General features: G+C 46.2%; 1 long non-coding RNA gene across 1 annotated transcript in view; it reads right to left on the bottom strand.

Annotated features, from left to right (window-relative positions):
- Positions 1 to 11,772, bottom strand: part of LOC139257423 (uncharacterized) — a 79,548-nt gene extending 67,776 nt beyond the window's left edge. The window contains exon 1 of the long non-coding RNA XR_011592298.1: positions 11,662 to 11,772. This is a non-coding gene — a long non-coding RNA (uncharacterized lncRNA). The remainder of the gene's footprint in view (positions 1 to 11,661) is intronic.
- Between the last annotated feature and the right edge of the window lie 10,807 nt (positions 11,773 to 22,579).

The raw sequence follows: 22,579 nt of genomic DNA, 5'->3' as shown, positions 1-22,579 counted from the left end.
GGTAGTGGTCAACAACTAGTTGGACCTTCAGAGAGTGAACTCCTTTTCTGTTATGGAAAAACTCTGGGTCCTGAGAAGGTGCCAGTTTGGCGATGTGAATGCACTGTGTTGCTCCCTGCACCTGGGGAACTTAGCAATGTGGTAGAATGCTCCAGCCCTGTCAGTCTGAGCCTCCGTGGTCATGGAGAAGCTAATAAAGTCCATCCTTTGAGCGTACAGGGCCTCTGTGACCTGTCTAATGCAGCAATGGGTGACATGGTGAGACAGAGGGCAAATCTCGATCGCGGAGGCCCGAAAGGAACCGGACGTGTAGAAAGACAGTGCCACGGTGACCTTGACCTCAACCGACACTGATGTCCTGATGGCAGGCTGCATATGTGGCCTGATGAGTTCACATATTTCATTGATCACCACCTTGTGGAAGCATAGTCTCCGAAGGCAGGTGTGCTCGGACTCGTCGAGGTAAGACCTCTTTTCCCTGTACGTGCTAGGTGTGTATGGTCTGGCCCTCCTCCTCATTCTTGCACATCTTAAATTGGGCACATAATGATGTGCATCACACATTGAGCCATCTGCACTCTTCAGCATCTGCATATTAATCGATGCAGGCTATGAAATGGCTGGCCCCATTGTAATGAAAGTATAATAGCAATTGATCAGAAGCAATAATTTCCTCACTAAAATACACCTACAGTAAACCCCTAATAGTTCAGAGTCTGAAAATATGTCTGTTGAGTTGGTCACTTCACCCGAGAAGAACTCCAGAGTCAATCCAAACTCCACCGAAGTTGAAGCAGCCTTTTGAATGAAGCGACCTGCGATTTTAAAAATGGCGTCCACACCGCTGTGATTCGTTCAGAACAGTTCCACTTTTTCTGAGCGGTGTTTTGGGCGAGCGATATTGTGGGAGAGATGTGTGCAAGGTGGTGAAAGTGACGCTGGGCGATCTCCTGGGCATTAGTTTCGGCAAATATGATCTTCACAACAAAAAAAGTGGGCGGGCGGTATTATTGAATCTCGGCGTTAACTTCCGCACGGAATTAACGCTAGGCGATATTATGGGCGTTGATTTTGCCCATTCTGATGATTCCACCTAAAAAAAGTGGGCGGGCGATATTATTTTTTTCCAGTGTTACGCACATGGGGAAAGTAACGCTTGGCGATAAGTGTCTGAAAAATGGGCATCAGTTTCCATTTTATGGCTCATTGGGCGATATCTGGACATTATATGTCATTTCAGCGGTAAAATGGACGTTAAGTGGGCGTTATGCATGCAAAGTGGAAAATCTAGCCCATTATATAATTTCATTAACTGAACTGGCCGCTACGTGTAACTTTGAAGCACTCACAGAGGAAATAATCAGGGATCAAATTAATGCAAAAACAACGATCCACTGCATTCGGGAACGCTTGCTAATGGAGGATGACAAATTGACATTGGACAAAGCAACTAACTTGGCCATCCAAATCGAATCAGTGCTTTCCAATTCAAAAGCGATCAGATCCCCTGCTCCCCCCGTGCAGTAGACATCAGCTATAGCCCATGTGCAAGGCGTTCGTCCAAAACGGAAATCACAGTAGAGACCCAAAGCTAGTAATAAGCCACCCACTACGGACGCGGGCCTAACTTCCACTGCTTTAACTGTGGGGACAAATCACATTCAGCAAAGAGTCCTAACTGCTCTGCACGTGGGAAGAAATGCTCTGCATGTGGTAAAATGAACCATTTTAAACACAAAGAAAGCATATTTTGGTAAATGATACTCCATTTAAATTTGCATTCCTACAGCCTTACAGTTAAATGATGCAGATATTGCTGGAATTAAGTGACCTCTAGTGGCCACAGAAAGAAACAACTTTGAAACACAGTTTGGCCTAAGTGACCCACGGGGAATATATTTCCTAATCATAGCATACAGATGATGAAAGCCATTCAGACCATTTTATTTCTTCCAGCCAGAGATCCTAATATTAGGCCCCATTGTATGTTCTAGTTGATTCTTAAATGATTACTGGGTATTTGTCTTCACGACACTATCTGGAAATTTATTCCACTCATTGATCACTCTTTGGGTGATTCATAGAATCATAGGCCCCGAACTTGGTGGAAGCTAAGTTCCGCGCAAGTGCCGCCCAAAGGACCGCTGAGATAGCGGACGGTACTTTGAGCGGGAGTTTCATGGAAAAGTCCTGGAAAGACCGCACGGCAGCAAAAAAACGACTTACGCCATGAATCCCCCCCCCCAATCTTGGCGCCAAATGCAATCCTTGGCAAAGTACCACCGAGGGATTGAGTCGGGCCTGGGGAGGGGGGGGGGGGAACATATAAAATGTAAAATTTCCAAATAATTAAAAAACACTGGAAAACCTTCAGGGGACCCCATCCACCTGAATTGCTGGAAAAAAAATAATAAAATAAGTTTACTAACCTTTTTTTGCAGGTCTTCATACTTACCATTGAGGTTAGCCCTGCCTCCACGCAACGGTCCTGCCCCCTGCTGCAGCAGATTCCCGCCCGGACCAAACTGGCAGCTCGGCGGGTGGGAGGACTCTTACGTCAATTGCACGTCAGCGGGCGGTTCCCAGCGGTCTTCCCACCCTGCCAGCGGGTGTCCTCCACCAAACTCGTATGGAGGGGAGACCGCCCAGGAAACTCGGCAGCAGTCGGCGACAAGTCCACCAAGTTCGGGGCCATAGAAATTTATGGCATAGTAAGAGGCCATTTGGCCCATTGTGTTGGTTTGGCCGAAAAAGAGCCTATTTCCACCTCCGTAACATTGCCCGTCTCTGCCCCTGCCTCAGCTGTTCAGCTGCTGAAACTCTCATCCATGCCTTTGTTACCTCTAGACTTGACTACTCCAATGCACTTAAGGCTGGCCTCCCACATTTTAACCTACGTAAACTTGAGGTCATCCAAAACTCAGCAACCCTTGTCTTACCTCACACCAAGTCCTGCTCACCCAACACCCCTGTGCTCGCCGACCTACATTTCGCTCCCGGTTAAGCAACACCTCGATTTCAAAATTCTCATCCTTGTTTACAAATCCCTCCATGGCCTTGCCCCTCTTTATCTCTGTAATCTCCTTCAGCCTCACAACCCCCCCGAAATGTCTGCGTTCCTCAAATTCTGGCCTCTTGAGCATCCCTGCTTATAACTGCTCAACCATTGGTGGCCGTGCCTTCAGCTGCCTCCCTAAACCTCTCCGCCTCTCTACCTCTCTTTACTCCTTTAAGACGCTTCTTAAAACCTACCTCTTTGATCAAGCTTTTGGTCATCTGCCGTAATTTCCTTTTATGTGGCTCGGTGTCAAACTTAAAACACTCCTGTGAAGCACCTTGGGATGTTTTACTACATTAAAGGTGCTATAAAAATATAAGTTGTTGTTGTAATCCTCCAAATCAATGTTTTCAATACCTTTAACAATTTATATACCTCGACAGCATTCCCTCACAGACATCTCCTTTTCAACAACAACTTGCAATTAAATAGCATTTTAATGCAGAAGAATATCCCAAGGTGCTCGTAGAGTCGTAGAGGTGTAACAAGACAAGAATAGATGATGAGTCAAAGAAGAAAATAAGGGGGGTGGGGAGTGGGGTGAGTTGATATAATGGTTAAGAGGATCTTAACAGGAGAGGGAGGTGTAGAGGTGAAAAGGTTTAGGACGTTGTTGCCAATGGTGGAGCAAGAAGAGATATGCAAGAGTTCAGAGGCAGAAGAATGGAGAGTTCTTAAGGGCTTGTGGAAAGCAAGGAGGTTGCAGAGATATGGAACGGTGAGATCATGTAGAAATTTAAACACCAGGATAAGAATTTTAAATTAGCAGTGTTGAGGAGGCGGGGAGCCAATGCAAGGATAGAAGTGATGGGTCAGCAGGACTAGATCTGGGTAGGATATGGGCAGCAGAATTTTGGATGAACTGAAATTCACAGAGCGTGGATGACGGGACAGCATTCATATAATCGAATCTGGAGGTGATAAATGTATGATGAAAGTTTCAGCAGTAGTCAGCATGTCAGCACAATACATTCAATGACTTTGAAGAGGAAAGGTAGGCTAGAGATAAGGTGGCAGTTTACAAGGTTCCAGGCTGAAAAGCCCAAGTCTGTCCAGTCTTTCTTCATAACTCAGAAACCTGACACTGTGGATCAGCCTTGTGACTTTCTGCTTTGCTACCAGTGCTTGCATGTCTCGCTTGTTTCTTGATGAACACATCTGGCTGCATTATTCAAGGTGCGGTCTGACCAGAGCACTATACAGTTTGATCATTACCTCTGCTGTTTTTGCTGTATGGTTTAATATCTTATTAGCTTTGTTGATTGATGCTCGACATTGGTAAAATATGTTTATTGTTGAGTACATATGACTCATGGGACTCTTTCAGCTTCACCTTCACTAATTCAACATATACATGACATCTATGTTTCCTTCCTATGTATAGCTCTTTACAGTCGTCCGCATTAAGTTTCATCTGCCTTTGTTCTGCCCAATTAATTATTTTGTCCAACTCATCCTGTAATTTCTGAGCTGCCCCATTTTGCATTGAGTTTCTGAACACACATCATTTGTGATAAATTAGAAACAGTAGTAGTCCCACTCACTTTCCCGCCTTAATCTTTTATTGCAGGTCTCCAGAGTGCATCTCCAACCTGGGAAGCCTCCTTAAATACCTGTGCTCCCAAGGGATTATGGGATCCCTTGGGACTTCAGGGGATGAGCCCTCTGGTGGCTGTACAGAGTAAATACAAGTCCACATATATAACAGTTACAATAAATGGGACTAAGGTCACAACAGCTCAAGTACAATACTAGACCTTGTGGAGTCATTCATAAGAGTATTAAAGACATAACAACTGGCGGCAAGATTACGAACTTTCATGCAAAAATGAATAACGTTGGTGCATTAAAAACATTCTCAGATGGTGAAGATTGGGAAGCCTTTATGGAGCGGATCGACCAATATTTCGTAGCAAATGACCTGGTAGGCGATGATCCGGCCACGCTGGCAGATAAGCGCAGAGCTATCCTGTTGACAAGTTGTGGGCCCGCGGTCTGCGGCCTCATCAGGGATATGCTTGCACCAGAGAAAACAACAAACAAGTCATACGAGGAGTTGAAAGTGTTAATTCGGGACCAATTCAAACTGAAGGAGAGCATCCTCACGGCCAGGCATCGATTTTATACACACCGCCGCCCCAAGGGCCAGGAAATCGCGAAGTACGCTGCCGACCTCAGGAGGCTGGCAGGACCGTGTGAATTCTGCGCGTCCCTCGTTGATGCATTGCGGGACGTCTTCATAATTGGCATCGGTCATGAGGCCCTTCTTCACAGGCTACTGTCTGCCGAAACCACTGTCACTCTGCAGGAGGCCATCAGCATCAGCCAGGCGTTCATGACCTCAAGCTGCAGCTCCAAGCAGATGACGACTCACTCTCAGGACACAAACCCGGCAAGTACTGTAAATAGAATGGTGCTTTTCACAGGCAGAACTGTTGAACGTGAATCTGCCCAGGGCAGAGTGTACAGGCCCCCCTGAGTCTTTTAACTCAGAGTCCGCCGAGGGGTGCAAACGCAAGTCGAGTAGCACCATGCTGGCATTGCGGAGGTAATCACAGGGCTCATCAGTGTCGGTTCAGAGACTATGTGTGCAAAGGCTGCAGCACAAAGGGCCACCTCCAGCGAATGTGCAAAAGAGCTCTGACTCACCATGTGGAAGAGGAGTCAGCAGATGGCTATGAATCCAGCGCGGATTACGAGGCGATGGCTAGAGAGGCAGCTCAGTCCAGCACCACAGATTGTCCTCCAATGATAACGGAAGTCGAGATAAATGGCGTTCCAGTCTTCATGGAAGTGGACACGGGGGCGAATCAGTCAGTAATGAGCCAGGAAGCCTTTGAGAGGCTATGCAATGATCAAGCTGAACGACCCAAGCTGGTCCCAGTTCAGGCAAAGCTGTGCAACTACACCAAGGAACTGATATCAGTTTTGGTAGTGTGGATGTAAGTGTATCCCATGATGGCGGGGTGCACAATTTACCATTGTGGATTGTTTCAGGTGATGGACCAGCGCTACTTGGAAGAAGATGGATGGGGAAGATTCATTGGAACTGGGAAGACTTCATCCCTCCAGCGATCGACATCCCCCATGCTCAGAGGCAGAGCAAGCCCCCCAACTTCGGTTGGACCATGCATCGGAGAGCAGATCCGCACAGCCCCCGAGGCACAGACCGCTCATTACGACTGTGTGGTGATGATCAGGCTGAGACAACCTGAACGCACCTTCCCGGTTTCAGTGGCAGGACTCCTGGGGAGGAAGATTGGATCCAAGGGCGCCTTACCAGCTTTAGTGGCAGAATCCCTGGGAAAGAAGATCGTGACAGTCGACATCATGGACAGGGAAAAGACGGCGTCCAAACCATGAGGTGCAGCGCTAATGGAGCAACGACACGTGGTTCCATGCAAGGAAGACGACTGGGGTAAAAATAGTAAGGCCATTTTAAAGGAGGCCAGCAACCCGCCATTTTTGAATGAACTGCTGGAAATTGGTAACCAATGTAAAAGTCCAGCTGTAACGAGCAAAATGTTGTTGAGCGATGTCGGGTGCAAATTGCAATCATTCAATGTAGCAGGCGAACACCTAATGGTCGTATACAAGTCCAGCGGACTACCCAATGCTGTAGCCTGCATCCCCGGGACCAGAACGATGTATCATAAAGTGTCCCGACAGTTGACAAGTAGACAAGCCGCAGAGTAAACGATCCCTGGAGAGCAGAGGCATCAGTAGCGATACCCAGCCTCAGATTGGTTTAACATTGCAGGCACCTGATGGCATGAACCGCCACAGGCCAGAAACAGTAAACTGCGCCTACGCTCGCTGTCGGCTATCGTCGCCTACCACCCACCCACAAACCCACTCGCCACCACGGCAATGCCCAAGAACGAAGGGTCACCCGCAACGGCTCCTCCGAACTGGATCTGGACCAGCCAGGATTCCAAACTAGAGAGTGCTCACAACGGTGTCCTCAAGGAAAGCGAGTCAGCAGTCCCCTGCGAACTGCCAGACAAGACGAGGCAGCCCCACCGTCGCTTAGACGAAATGCTCACTCGCTCAGACCACTTTCCAGGGAGCAGCAGCGACATTGTGCAAACGAAAAGGACAGGGAGGTCACAGATATATCAGTTGTCTTTGGGCCTGCCCAACACTAGGAGTAACGACAAGAGCCCGGAGCTCTGGCAACTCGAGCAAAATGCACTCACCTCGCCCACAGACCCACTAGCATGGGGCGCTGTGTCGCCACCAGACGACCCGGATCTCATCCGGCTTTGCTGGAACTAGACTGTTCTTGTGTACCTGTACTGATATACCTGTACTGATCATGTAAATGTGCCACACAAAAAGAAACACAACTGTAATCCATCCAACAAATGTACTAAGATGTAAACGTAAAACCCATGTGATGAACTTGAATGCAACTTGCATGCAACAGACCATTAGCATGATCTGTGTGTGTGTGTGTCGGGGGGGGGGGGGGGCGGAGGGAGAATGGAGTAGTCATGGACTCACAACCAGAAACCACTGGGACCTCCACTAGCAACAAATTTCACTACCAACCCACCCAAACTAGAAGCGACCCTCCAATGGTCAACCAGGAAGAGCAAAGCCCAGATCACCATCAATGTACAAGTCAATTTGCATTAAAGTCTTGGAGGGAAGTGATGTCATGTATGTAGACCATGTATACTAACTGTATAGTCACATAAGGTGTGCCAGCAGAGGGCACTGCGGTGGGAGACCCGAGGGTCGCCTGATAGGTGTGCAGGGCCCAGTATAAAAGGCTGCCCATCATGCTTGTGCCTCACTCTGGAGTTACAATAAATGGGACTAAGGTCACAACAGCTCAAGTACAATACTAGACCGTGTGGTGTCATTCATAAGAGTATTAAAGACATAACAGTTGAATTTTTAAAAATGCTACAAAACATAATACAGATAACATAAGAGACGGGAGTACACCACCACCCAGGCAAGTGCTGCAAGAATATAACTCAGTGGCATCCCAAAACAAAACCCAGCCACCCCCAATGCCAACAAAACACATTTGTTCTTGGACACCTAAAACTTCTATCAGTATGTACAGCTATGCCAACACAATTATTGCATCATTCTAATTCCCCCAGATGTCATTTAAGCAAGTTTTGCAACTGCACCTGCATGTACATTCTTCTAAAATTCTGAAAAATATGTTACACTGGTACATGAATAAACCTGGTACATGAATAAACCTGAAATAAAAATTATAGAATCTGTAACATTCATGCACTGTGCAGAAACAGCTTTCCTGTACAGTTCTTCTTATAAATATAAATAAGTTCAACATCTATTTTATTTTTGCCGTGTTTATATTATTTTTTTCAAATTTTATTAGTTAACAATTGTACAAATAGAATGTTCCAAATATAAAATAGTGGAATTTTCTGCTTAAACAATGAATGATAAGACTGATTGCTCATGTACAATTTGATCAGTTCTTTTTTAACATGCTACATCACATTAGGCAATAGCTTCGTATTTATTCATCCTAGTATTATAATACACAACTAATAACTCTGTTTCTCTCTCCACAAATGCTGCCTGACCCACTGAGATTTCCAGCATTTTCTGTTTTTATTTCAGATTCCAGCATCCGCAGTATTTTGCTTTTGTATTTTTTTTTAAGACCAATATGTCGAGGAACCAACTAGGGGGGAGGCCATCTTAGACTGGGTGTTGTGTAATGAGAGAGGATTAATTAGCAATCTCGATGTGCGAGGCCCCTTGGGGAAGAGTGACCATAATATGGTGGAATTCTGCATTAGGATGGAGAATGAAACAGTTAATTCAGAGACCATGGTCCAGAACTTAAAGAAGGGTAACTTTGAAGGTATGAGGCGTGAATTGGCTAGGATAGATTGGCGAATGATACTGAAGGGGTTGACTGTGGATGGGCAATGGCAGACATTTAGAGACCGCATGGATGAACTACAACAATTATACATTCCTGTCTGGCGTAAAAATAAAAAAGGGAAGGTGGCTCAACCGTGGCTATCAAGGGAAATCAGGGATAGCATTAAAGCCAAGGAAGTGGCATACAAATTGGCCAGAAATAGCAGTGAACCCGGGTACTGGGAGAAATTTAGAACTCAGCAGAGGAGGACAAAGGGTTTGATTAGGGCAGGGAAAATGGAGTACGAGAAGAAGCTTGCAGGGAACATTAAGACGGATTGCAAAAGTTTCTATAGATATGTAAAGAGAAAAAGGTTAGTAAAGACAAACGTAGGTCCCCTGCAGTCATAATCAGGGGAAGTCATAACGGGGAACAAGGAAATGGTGGACCAACTGAACAAGTACTTTGGTTCGGTATTCACTGAGGAGGACACAAACAACCTTCTGGATATAAAAGGGGTCGGAGGGTCTAGTAAGGAGGAGGAATTGAGGGAAATCCTTATTAGTCGGGAAATTGTGTTGGGGAAATTGATGGGATTGAAGGCCGATAAATCCCCAGGGCCTGATGGACTGCATCCCAGATGACTTAAGGAGGTGGCCTTGGAAATAGTGGATGCATTGACAGTCATTTTCCAACATTCCATTGACTCTGGATCAGTTCCTATCGAGTGGAGGGTAGCCAATGTAACCGCACTTTTTAAAAAAGGAGGGAGAGAGAAAACAGGGAATTATAGACCGGTCAGCCTGACATCGGTAGTGGGTAAAATGATGGAATCAATTATTAAGGATGTCATAACAGTGCATTTGGAAAGAGGTAATATGATCGGTCCAAGTCAGCATGGATTTGTGAAAGGGAAATCATGCTTGACAAATCTTCTGGAATTTTTTGAGGATGTTTCCAGTAGAGTGGACAAGGGAGAACCAGTTGATGTGGTATATTTGGACCTTCAGAAGGCTTTCGACAAGGTCCCACACAAGAGATTAATGTGCAAAGTTAAAGCACATGGGATTGGGGGTAGTGTGCTGACATGGATTGAGAATTGGTTGTCAGACAGGAAGCAAAGAGTAGGAGTAATTGGGGACTTTTCAGAATGGCAGGCAGTGACTAGTGCGGTACCGCAAGGTTCTGTGCTGGGGCCCCAGCTGTTTACACTGTACATTAATGATTTAGACGAGGGGATTAAATGTAGTATCTCCAAATTTGCGGATGACACTAAGTTGGGTGGCAGTGTGAGCTGCGAGGAGGATGCTATGAGGCTGCAGAGCGACTTGGATAGGTTAGGTGAGTGGGCAAATGCATGGCAGATGAAGTATAATGTGAATAAATGTGAGGTTATCCACCTTGGTGGTAAAAACAGAGAGACAGACTATTATCTGAATGGTGACAGATTAGGAAAAGGGGAGGTGCAAAGAGACCTGGGTGTCATGGTACATCAGTCATTGAAGGTTGGCATGCAGGTACAGCAGGCGGTTAAGAAAGCAAATGGCATGTTGGCCTTCATAGCGAGGGGATTTGAGTACAGGGGCAGGGAGGTGTTGCTACAATTGTACAGGGCCTTGGTGAGGCCACACCTGGAATATTGTGTACAGTTTTGGTCTCCTAACCTGAGGAAGGACATTCTTGCTATTGAGGGAGTGCAGCGAAGGTTCACCAGACTGATTCCTGGGATGGCGGGACTGACCTATCAAGAAAGACTGTATCAACTGGGCTTGTATTCACTGGAGTTCAGAAGAATGAGAGGGGACCTCATAGAAACGTTTAAAATTCTGACGGGGTTGGACAGGTTAGATGCAGGAAGAATGTTCCCAATGTTGGGGAAGTCCAGAACCAGGGGACACAGTCTAAGGATAAGGGGGAAGCCATTTATGACCGAGATGAGGAGGAATTTCTTCACCCAGAAAGTGGTGAACCTGTGGAATTCTCTACCACAGAAAGTTGTTGAGGCCAATTCACTAAATATATTCAAAAAGGAGTTAGATGAAGTCCTTACTACTAGGGGAATCAAGGGGTATGGTGAGAAAGCAGGAATGGGGTACTGAAGTTGCATGTTCAGCCATGAACTCATTGAATGGCGGTGCAGGCTAGAACGGCCGAATGGCATACTCCTGCACCTATTTTCTATGTTTCTATGCATTATGTACAATCCTTGCCTATTTGGTACATACATTGATCTGAACAAAGTAGTTTTCTTTCATACACTGCCTACTTTGTATGTTGATTCCCACGTGGGCTGGATGAAACTATACCCTCTGTTTTCCTAGATCGTAGATGGTAAGATAGAAATGATGATGATCATACAACATTCATTGCAGGAGCAGATGCAACTTATCCTTCGGGTATCCTCTCAACAGCTGTTTCTATGAACAGCAAGAAACCTACTTAAGTTTGCCATATGTCTTCACCTGTCAAATGATAATTTTGTTGACAAGGAAATAAATGTACACAAATATCAGTTAGAAAAACTGCAATGGAATAATTAAGACTCGGAAAAGTTTATCAAGAATGTATCCAATCGAACTGGACAAACAGATGTTCCTGGTTATTGTAGGGTTTTCTCTTTTATAGGGCTCGAAAGATCAAGAATCAATCGAGACCGACTCTAGAATGGTTTTCAACACTCTAAATAATGTTATTGACATTAAAACGGCAGCTTATCCAGATAACGGTATCATACAACCTTATTCTGGGGATAGGTCCTTGTTCAAGGAGAGTTGAGGGGATTCATTTTTCGTCGACATCTTCCTCGAATCCTGAAAGTTAACTGTAAGCTTCCATGTTTCATATCTTCCTTTTCCAAGTCCGTTGTTGTGCAGAATAGGCTTATGGTTTTTCTTTCGTTTCTCATGGTCAAGCAGTGCCGCTGTCTTATCTTTCCCTCTGTTATTCTCTGCTTACCTCTCGCTGTCCTTGAACGGTACAGCAAGTTTCTCAAGGCAGCTTTGAGCTGTAAACGGGCACATGATTCTTTTGGATTTTGGTTGAGTCAACATTTGCTGTTCATACTTTTAACCCATTATGCACTTTTACCAAGTATTAACCCTGCTAATTCAGGGTTTCAAGTTCATTTCTTTATCCATCCCACAGTTCCTGGGTGAACATCGCCCTGATAATTCCCACGCCATAGCTCTTACTTAGTCCTCCTTAAGAGCGGACACCAAAAGGAACCATATCAGAAAGCTCAAAATCCTTCAGTTCCCCCTTAAGTGAGCGAGACATTGAACACTCACTTTAAATCTGATCGCATTCTTGAAGCCGAATTTTGATCAACACCGATATATTAGTTAATCGAAGCCATTAGGTGTTCGAAAAAACTTGAGTCATCGTGATATTTACGCATAATTCGTTGACTAATACAAATGAAAAATAACAAGTTCAAATGCATTTTCCTAAATTTACTCTTAATTAGCCACACTATTCCCATTGAGGTTGCTTTAACCCTGTTGAATAGCAATTATCTTTTATTTTCCCAACAGTGGATAAGTTCTATACCCTAACCTTCATAATTCTATATTGATCCGGCTCAGGATGTAGCGTAAATATAATAACATAAGAAATAGGGGCAAGAGTAGGCCATCTGCCACACCTCCTCCCTCCCCCCCCCACCGCTATTCAATAAGAATAACTCCACTTCCCTGCCCTCTCCCCATAAACCTTGACTCCCTTATCTTTCAAAAGTCCATCTATCTTCACCTTAAATATATTCAATGACCTAGCCTCCACAGCTCTCTGGGGTAGAGAATTCCAAAGAACCTCAGAAGAAATTCCTCCTCATTTCCACATTAAATAGGCGACCCCTCATTCTGAGACTACGTCCCCTAGTTCTAGATTCCCCAACGAGAGGAAACATCCTCTCCGCATCTACCCTGTCAAGCCCCCTCAGAATCTTATATGCTTCAATAAGATCACCTCTTAGTCTTTTAAACTTCAACGAGAATAGGCCCAAACTGTTCAACCCTTCCCCATATGACAACCCCTTCATCTCAGGAATCAACCTCGTGAAACCTCTCTGAACTGCCCCCAATGCAAGCACATCCTTCCTTAAATAAGGAGACCAACTCTGTATGCAGTGCTCCAGGTGTGGTCTCACCAACGTCCTGTACAGTTGTAGCAGGACTTCCCTACTTTTATACTCCATCCCCTTTGCAATAAAGGCCATCATTCCATTTGCCCTCTTAACTACCTGCTGCACCTACATGTCAACTCCTTGAGTTTCATGCACAAGGGCCCCCAGCTCCCTCTGCACCGCAGCATTCCGCAATCTCTCACCATCTAAACAATATTTTTTTTTCCTATTTTAGTGGACAACCTCACACTTTCCCACATCCTACTCCACCTGCCAAAGCTTTGCCCACCCACCCACCCATCCACATCCCCCTGCAGCTTTTGTGCATCCTCCTCACAACTTCCCCCCGCCCCCACCTAACCCTGTATCATCAGCAAACTTGGCTGCACTACACTTGGTCCCCCTCCATCCAAGTAAACAGTTGAGGCCCAGCACTGATCCCTGTGGCACCCCACCAGTTAGTTTGCTAACCTCAAAATAACCCATCCATCCCAACTCTCCACCTTCCATTAGTTAGGCAATCTTCCATCCATGCCAATATAACACCCCAAACCCGTGAGCGCCCATCCTGAGCAGCAACCTCCTATGTGGCACCTTATCAAGTGCCCCCTGGAAATCCAAACACACAACATCCACTGGTTCCCCTCTACCCACCCGACTCGTCACATCCCCAAAGAACACCAGCAAACCTGCCAAATATAATTTCCCTTTCATAACACCATGCTGACTCTTCTTGACTGCATTATGATTATCTAAATGTCCTGCTATTACTTCCTTAATGATGGACTCCAGCATTTTCCCAATGACAGATGTTAAGCCATCTGGTCTATAGTTTCCTGCTTTCTGTCTCCCTCCTTTCTTAAATAGGGATGTTACATTTGCGGTTTTCCAATCCGCTGGGACCTCTCCAGAATCCAGGGAATGTTGGTAGATTACAACCAATGCATGCACTATCTCTGCAGCCACTTCTTTTAAGCCCTAGGATGCAGGCCATCAGGTCCAGGAAATTTGTCTACCTTTAGTCCCATTAGTTTGGCTAGTACATTTTCTCTAGTGATAGTAATTGTTTTAAGATCCCCCTCCCAATAGCCCCATAATCATCAATTTTTGGGATGCTTTTAATGTCTTCTACCGTGAAGTCCGATACAAAATATTTATTCAAAGTGTCTGCCATTTCCCTGTTTCCCATTATTAATTCTCCAGTCTCATCCTCCAAGGGGCTAATCTTTACTTTAGCTACTCTCTTCCTTTTTATATACCTGTAGAAGCTCTTACTATCTGTTTTTATATTTCTTACTAGTTTACTCTCATAAATATTTTCTCTCTATCATTTTTTTAGTCGTCCTTTGCTGTAATAATCAGTAAGATTATAATGTGACTCATCAAAAGACCAACAAAAACTTTTAACCATGTCCCATCTATCGGTAGAGTGTAATCTCTCTGATGGTGCAATTCATTCAGTCGCGAGAAATTATGCACATATCATTGCTAATCAGAATGAGGTGTGTGTCTTTCCTTGCTAATAATGTATGCAAATCCAGTGAGAGGGGCTGAATAGGTGCATCAACATTAGGGGTTTGGTCCTGAGGGTTGATGGGATCCTTACTATACAGTATGGTCTTGCTTCTGTAAATTGGTATGGGGTAATGACAATCTCCCTGATTACTTCCATGTGGTGGGGTTTGAAGCAAAGGTTTGGGATCAGGACCGGGCAATTGACATCGGTATATATCTTACCAGTGGTTACTGCACAGTGTTGTCCTTCCGTGGGGCAGGTGACCATAACCAATTCCCGTCACCATTTTATCCACATTACTGGGCATAACACAGCTGACTCAAACCAGTTTCCAGAGGGCTTCTCCTGGTATTGATCACCTTTTGACAGCCCACAAATAGCTGAGTAACCTCAAACACATCACACCAACATACATATCCATGCTCGGTTACTGAGCAGCAATCAATCTTTGGTGATGTCCAGTGCCATTCGCACCTCTTCAGATAATGAAGCAGTCCATACCCGCATGCAGCAAGACCTGGAGGACATTGAGGCTTGGGCTTGATAAGTGGCAAGTAACATTCACACCAGGCAATAACTATCTCCAACAAGCGAGAGTCTAACCACCGCTCCTTGACATTCAACGGCATTACCATCGCTGAATCCCCCATCATCAACACCCTGGGGGTCACCATTGACCAGAAACTTAATTGGAAAAGCCACATAAATACTGTGGCAACAAGAGCAGGTCAGAGGCTGGGTATTTTGCAGTGCCTCACCTCCTGACTCCCCAAAGCCTTTCCACCATCTACAAGGCACAAGTCAGGAGTGTGATGGAATACTCTCCACTTGCCTGGATGAGTGCAGCTCCAACAACACTCAAGAACCTCAACACCATCCAGGACAAAGCAGCCTGCTTGATTGGCACTCCGTCCACCATCTTAAACATTCACTCCCTCCACCACCATTGCACAGTGTGTACCATGTACAAGATTCACTGCAGCAACTCAACAAGGCTTCTTCAGCAACACCTCACAAATCCGTGACCTCTACCACCTAGAAGGACAAGGGCAGCAGGTGCATGGTACATCACCACCTCCAAGTTCCCCTCCAAGCCACACACCATCCTGACTTGGAAGTATATCGCTGTACCTTCATCGTCGCCAGATCAAAATCCTAAAGCTCCCTCCCTAACAGCACTGTGTGAGTACCTTCACCACAAGCACTGCATTGGTTCAAGAAGGCAGCACACTCAAGGGAAATTAGGGATAGGAAATAAATGCTGGCCTTGCCAGCAATACCCACATCCCACGAATGAATAAAAAAAGGTAATTATATTCCAGTAATCATGTCATGTTTGTTCTCAATTTATTAAATGTCCTTTTCAAGGACCCCTCCTGAACTTACCCTAGCCAACTTTGTCAATACAGAGGTGGTCATGTTCAGCCTGATGAGGATAGGATGAAGGAAATGTACGTTAAATCCTTCACAGGGCAGCCTCTATTCGCACACCTATCATTTTTACCACGTGGCAAACCCTAGGTTCCTTACGGTGGGCACAAGAGACATTTTGCACTGTCCTTTCTATCCCCTTCCAATACCACCTCTTAAGAATCTCATCCCTTGACAGATCTGGGATAATTCCCCCAGAGACACTCTGCAGGAGGTCACGAAAGATCCGGAGTGCATGGGACACAAACAGTAAAATTGGCGGTAGCTGACAATTTCTGATTCTTTTAGTATTATCTCATTCATTTTATTTTGTATCTCATTGAAAATGTTAGTAATCTCATGCATATTATATTCCGTAAATCATTTTCCCTTTGCTAGCCCACAAATCGCTTGTAACACCGGACTCGCATTATCGTCGGAATTGCCGTTCTCAAAATGTCAGTTCCAGACTGTCATCTTCACACGAAAAAACCCTGTCACAACTGTAAAGTCCTAACTCTACAGCATGAAACCACACGAGGCACATTCAGGGGACAAGGTCACTCTGTGACCTTCTCTTTATTCACAGCACTCCAAAGACGATGACCCTGCATGGGACCTCCATTTTTATACCTGTGTGATCAGGTAAAGAGTGTTTCCCACAAGTTCACCCCTTGTGGTCAAGGTGTGCATCTAGGTTGAGAGTATACAGTAATACAGTGGTGTTACATTGTGGTGACATACATGACATCACCTCCCCCCCAAAGTCTTATTGGGATCATAGGTTTAGTCTTTCAGGTGGTCTATGCTCCCTCGTGGAGCGCCGCAGTTGGGGCTCTGGTTGTTGGACACTGACATGAGTGTCTGTCACCTGTGGTGATTCCGGCCTGTCCGGGCTGACTGCAGGAACTGTGCATTCTTCTTATTGCTCTTGTTGCTCGTTAACTGGCGGTGTTGTGAGCGCCATCTCATGGTCTTCTTCAGGTTCCTCCATGTCGATGCTGAAACTTTCTTTTACTTGGTCCAGATGCTTACGGCATATCTGACCATTGTTGAGTTTTATCACGATGACCCTATTCCCCTCCTTGTCAATTACAGTGCCCGCAAGCCATTTGGTCCCCATGGCGTGATTGAGGACGAATACAGGATCATTTATTTCTATACATCTCCCCCTCGAATTACAGTCATGGTACTCGTTTTGTGACTTGCACTTGCCCTCATCTATGTCGGTCAGGACTGGGTGAATGAGGGACAACCGAGTTTTGAGTGTCCATTTCATTAGTAGCTCTGCGGGCGGGACCCCCGTGAGCGAGTGCGGTCGGGATCTATAGGCCAGCAGGAGATGCGATAGGCGGCATTGTAGGGAGGGTCCTTGAATCCTGAACATACCTTGCTTAATGATTTGGACTGCACGTTCCGCCTAGCCATTGGAGGCTGGCTGGAACGGCGCAGTCCTGATGTGGTTGATGCCATTGCCCGACATAAACACTTGGAATTCGTAGCTTGTGAAACATGGGCCATTATCACTAACCAGGATGTCCAGCAAGCCTTGGGTTGCAAAGATCACACGTTGGTTTTCCACGGTGGTGGATGACATGCATGAATTCAGAATGATGCACTCGATCCATTTTGAGTACGCATCTACCACAATAAGGAACATCTTACCCATGAATGGGCCCGCATAGTCAACATGAATGCGTGACCATGGCCTGGTGGGCCAGGGCCATGGGCTGAGCGGTGCCTCCCTGGGGGCATTTCCCAGCTGGGCACACGTCGTGCACCTGCGAACAGAGTGTTCCAGGTCTGAATCAATTCCAGGCCACCAAATGTGTAACCGAGCAATGGCCTTCATCAGCACAATGCCTTGGTGCCCCATAGTAGACAGTCGGCTTGGATGGAGAGCTCATCCATCCTTCTGTGGAATGGTCTGACCTCCTCAGGGCATGCTCCATGTGCGGGCGCCCAATCCCCAGTCAGGACACATTTCTTAATCAGGGATAGGAGGGGATCTCTGTTTGTCCAGATTTTGATCTGGCGGGCTGTGATGGGGGAGCCTGTGCTGTCAAATGCATAGACAGCCATGACCATCTTGGCGCTTTGCTCCGCTGCCCCCTCAGTGGTGGCCAGTGGAAGCCTGCTGAGCGCATCAGCGCAATTTTCAGTGCCAGGCCGGTGTTGGATGGAGTAGTCAAAAGCAGCCAGCGTGAGAGCCCATCGCTGTATGCGAGCTGATGCGTTGGCATTGATAGCCTTGCTGTCTGACAACAGGGATGTTAATGGCTTGTGGTCCGTCTCTAATTCAAACTTCCGAACAAAGAGGTACTGATGCATTTTTTTTACACCATAGACACATGCAAGCGCTTCCTTCTCAACCATCCCATATCCCCTCTCTGCTTGAGAGCGCGACCTGGAGGCATAAGCCACAGGTTGTAGTTGACCCTCAGCATTGCCCTGCTGCAACACGCACCCAACCCCATAGGACGATGCATCAATGTCAGAACCAATTTTTTACAGGGGTCGTACAGAGTCAACAACTTGTTTGAACAAAGTAGGTTTCGCGCCCAATCAAAAGCCCGTTCCTGACAGTCCCCCCAAAACCAATCGCAACCTTACGCACGTGTAGCAGCTCCAACAACATGCTCAAGTTTGGCAGAAAGTTCCCGAAATAGTTCAACAGTCCCAGGAATGAACACAACTCCGATGTGTTGCAGGGATCTGGGTGCTCGTCGAATCGCCTCTGTTTTGGATTCGGTGGGCCGAATCCCATCTGCAGCAACCCTCCTGTCCAGAAACTCAACCTCAGGAACTAAGAACACACATTTGGACTTCTTGAGTCACAGGCCTACCCGTACCAGTCGGCGTAGCACCTCCTCCAGGTGGTGGAGGTGTTCCTCGGTGTCTCAACCCACGATGAGCATGTCATCCTGGAATACGATCATTCCAGAAATGGATTTAAGCAGGCTTTCCATGTTTCATTGAAAAATCGCGGCCGCTGATCGAATGTCAAACGGGCACCTGTTTTAAACGAACAGTCCCTTATGCGTGGTGATGGTGGTCAGTAGTTTAGATTCGTCGGCCAGTTCCTGGGTTATATAGGCTGAAGTGAGGTCCAACTTGGTGAACAGCTTGCCGCCTGCCAGTGTGGAGAAGAGGTCCTCCGCTCTCGGGAGCGGGTATTGATCATGTAGGGACACCCAATTGATGGTGGCCTTGTAGTCACCACAGATCCTGACAGAGCCATCCGCTTTTAGGACGGGAACAATGGGGCTCGCCTAGTCACTGAATTCAACAGGCGAGATGATGTCCTCTCTCAACAGCTGGTCCAATTCGCTCTCGATCTTTTCCCGCATCACATACGGCACCGCTCTGGCTTTGTGGTGCACTGGCCTGGCGTCTGGGATGATGTGCATCACTACTTTAGTGCCTTTGAAAGTCCCGACCCCAGGTTGGAATAGTGAATCAAATTGTTGTTGGACTTGTGAGCACGAACTTTGCTCCACACATGACATTGCATGAACATCCCCCCATTTCCAGTTCATCTTGGCTAACCAGCTCCTCCCCAATAGTGCGGGACCATTGCCCGGGACAATCCAGAGCGGCAGCCGATTCACTAACCCGTTGTGTGTGACAGCCAACATTGCACTGCCTAGCACCGGAATGATTTCTTTACTGTAAGTCCATAATTGTGTCTCAATACGTGCTAATTTGAGTCTACTGGCTTTAAGTGGCCATAGCTTCTCAAATTGCTGAACGCCCATGAGTGACTGGCTGGCCCCATTGTCCAGCTCCATGTGTACAGGAATACCGTTTAATAAAACCCTCATCATCATTGGTGGCGTTCTGGTGTATGAACTGCGAATATTCGCCACATGGACCCGCTGAACCTCGGCGTCCATCGATTTGCCCCAAAAGTCATCCTGCCTCAAAGAACCCTCTTCTGGTCCATCCGCCTCATATATTAGTCTGGTTGCAGACTTCCTGCACATTCGAGCTACGTGGCCACTGAGATTGCAGTTCCTGCAGACAAACTGTTGAAATCTGCAAGATCTAGCTGAGTGTTTTCCTCCACACCTCCAGCACGAGTTAAAGTTTCCATTGTTGGGAACAAAGGGACTATAGCCAGGCATTCCACGCTGACTGTCCCTTTGACTGCTTTTAAGTACCCTATTAATGGGTGTCAATGACCCCATCCCAGGCCGCATTGTCCACTGTGATGGCATGAATGTCCATTCAGCCTGCCATTGCCTCTGTTGAAGTCCTACTCTGGGGCCTATTGCTGCCTGGGGTGTCTCGAACTGCCCCTGCCTGCCTGCGGGGCTCTGAGTTGCAGTGATGATGTTGACTCCCTGATCCATCACCGCGTTGGTGGCAGAATTGCGCATGTATATTATTTTCGTCTCTTCCTCCCTCGCCATGAAAGTTTGAGCCATCAACACCGCGCTTCCAAGGTCAAATCCTTGGTCTCAATTAATTTGCAGAAAATTCCCGCATGACCTATGCCCTCGATAAAGAAGTCCCATAGCATCTCCTCCCTGCAGGCATCTGTGAACTTACAGAGGCTGGCCAAATGCCGGAGGTCCGCTTTGAAGTCTGGTATGCACTGTCCTGAGTGGGTAAATGCATGACAGATGAAGTATAATGTGGATAAATGTGAGGTTATCCACTTTGGTGGTAAAAACAGAGAGACAGACTATTATCTGAATGGTGACAGATTAGAAAAAGGGGAGGTGCAACGAGACCTGGGTGTCATGGTACATCAGTCATTGAAGGTTGGCATGCAGGTACAGCAGGCGGTTAAGAAAGCAAATGGCATGTTGGCCTTCATAGCGAGGGAATTTGAGTACAGGGGCAGGGAGGTGTTGCTACAGATGTACAGGGCCTTGGTGAGGCCACACCTGGAGTATTGTGTACAGTTGGTCTCCTAACTTGAGGAAGGACATTCTTGCTATTGAGGGAGTGCAGCGAAGGTTCACCAGACTGATTCCCGGGATGGCGGGACTGACATATCAAGAAAGACTGGGCTTGTATTCACTGGAGTTCATAAGAATGAGAGGGGATCTCATAGAATTTTAAACATTTCTGACAGGTTTAGACAGGTTAGATGCAGGAAGAATGTTCCCAATGTTGGGGAAGTCCAGAACCAGGGGTCACAGTCTAAGGATAAGGGGTAAGCCATTTAGGACCGAGATGAGGAGAAACTTCTTCACCCAGAGAGTGGTGAACCTGTGGAATTCTCTACCACAGAAAGTTGTTGAGGCCAATTCACTAAATATATTCAAAAATGAGTTAGATGTAGTCCTTACTACTAGGGGGATCAAGGGGTATGGCGAGAAAGCAGGAATGGGGTACTGAAGTTCAGCCATGAGCTCATTGAATGGCGGTGCAGGCTCGAAGGGCCGAATGGCCTACTCCTGCCCATGAGAATTTTCTATTTTCTATTTTCTATGTTTCCATGTCCTTCACGGCGTCGGTGGGTGTAGAATCTGTGTTGGGCCATGTGTATGCTACTCGCCGGTTTGAGGTGCTCCCCGATCAATTTGCTAAGTTCTTCAAAGGTTTTGTCCGCTGGCTTTTCGGGTGTAGTAAGTCCTTCATGAACGTGTAAGTCTTTGGTCCCCAGCTGGTCAAAAGATGAGCCCTTCGCTTGTCGGCCGCTGCATCCCCTAGCCATTCTTTCGTAATGAAGCTTTGCTGAAGCCTCTCGACAAAATCGCCCCAATCTTCCCCAACACAGTACCGTTCCTCTGTGCTACCGGTGGCCATTCTCGTAGCCGTGAATTCCCGTTTCTCATCGCCAATGTAAAGTCCTTACTCTATAGCATGAAATCACATGAGACACATTCTGGGGACAAGGTCACTCTGTGACCTTCTCTTTATTCACAGCACTCCAAAGACGATGACACTGCATGGGACCTCCCTGTGTGATCAGGTAAGGAGTTCACCTCTTGTGGTCAAGGTGTGCATCTAGGTTGAGAGCATACAGTAATACAGTGTTGTTACATTGTGGTTACATACATGACAACAACTCCTACTATTCCCTCCACATTTCTCATCAGCCGGACTGACCTACACACCCGCTTGTTGGCCATCTTTCTTGGCCTATTATGGGATCTTCATTTTCTTGCGATAACTTCTCAGCATAATAGCCTGGAAATTCCGGCCTCCCCGGGTCCGTATGAATTTTCTGGAAGACATCGGAAAAAACGGTTTTCAGTGCACAATGCGCATGCGCTGAAAACCAGCTTTTCCAATCTGTGAAACTGGAGCTTGATAGATCCTCCGTATCTCGGGAGTGAGGTAATTTGCTTTGGCAAGATTGTGGTATTTGCCCAGCAAATGTCCTCAAAATTCTTGCGCCTGATAAAAGCAGGCGCATAGCTTACTCTTACAGGCGTAAGAGTTTAAAAACATACAAAAATATTAAATTTAAAAAACACATTTTATTTTTTTTAAACCCTGCCCACTACTTTACATTTATTTTTAACCATAATTAAAAAAAACTTTTTAAAAACTCGGAATTTTTTTTCTATAAGATATTTATTAACTTCAATTTTAGTTATGTGAGATTTATTTTTTATGATGTTTTTAGTGTGTTTGCTATTAACG

The sequence above is a fragment of the Pristiophorus japonicus genome, chromosome 3 (assembly GCF_044704955.1).
Source record: "Pristiophorus japonicus isolate sPriJap1 chromosome 3, sPriJap1.hap1, whole genome shotgun sequence".
NCBI lineage: Eukaryota > Metazoa > Chordata > Chondrichthyes > Pristiophoridae > Pristiophorus > Pristiophorus japonicus.
This window is presented reverse-complemented; position numbering and strand designations above follow the sequence as displayed.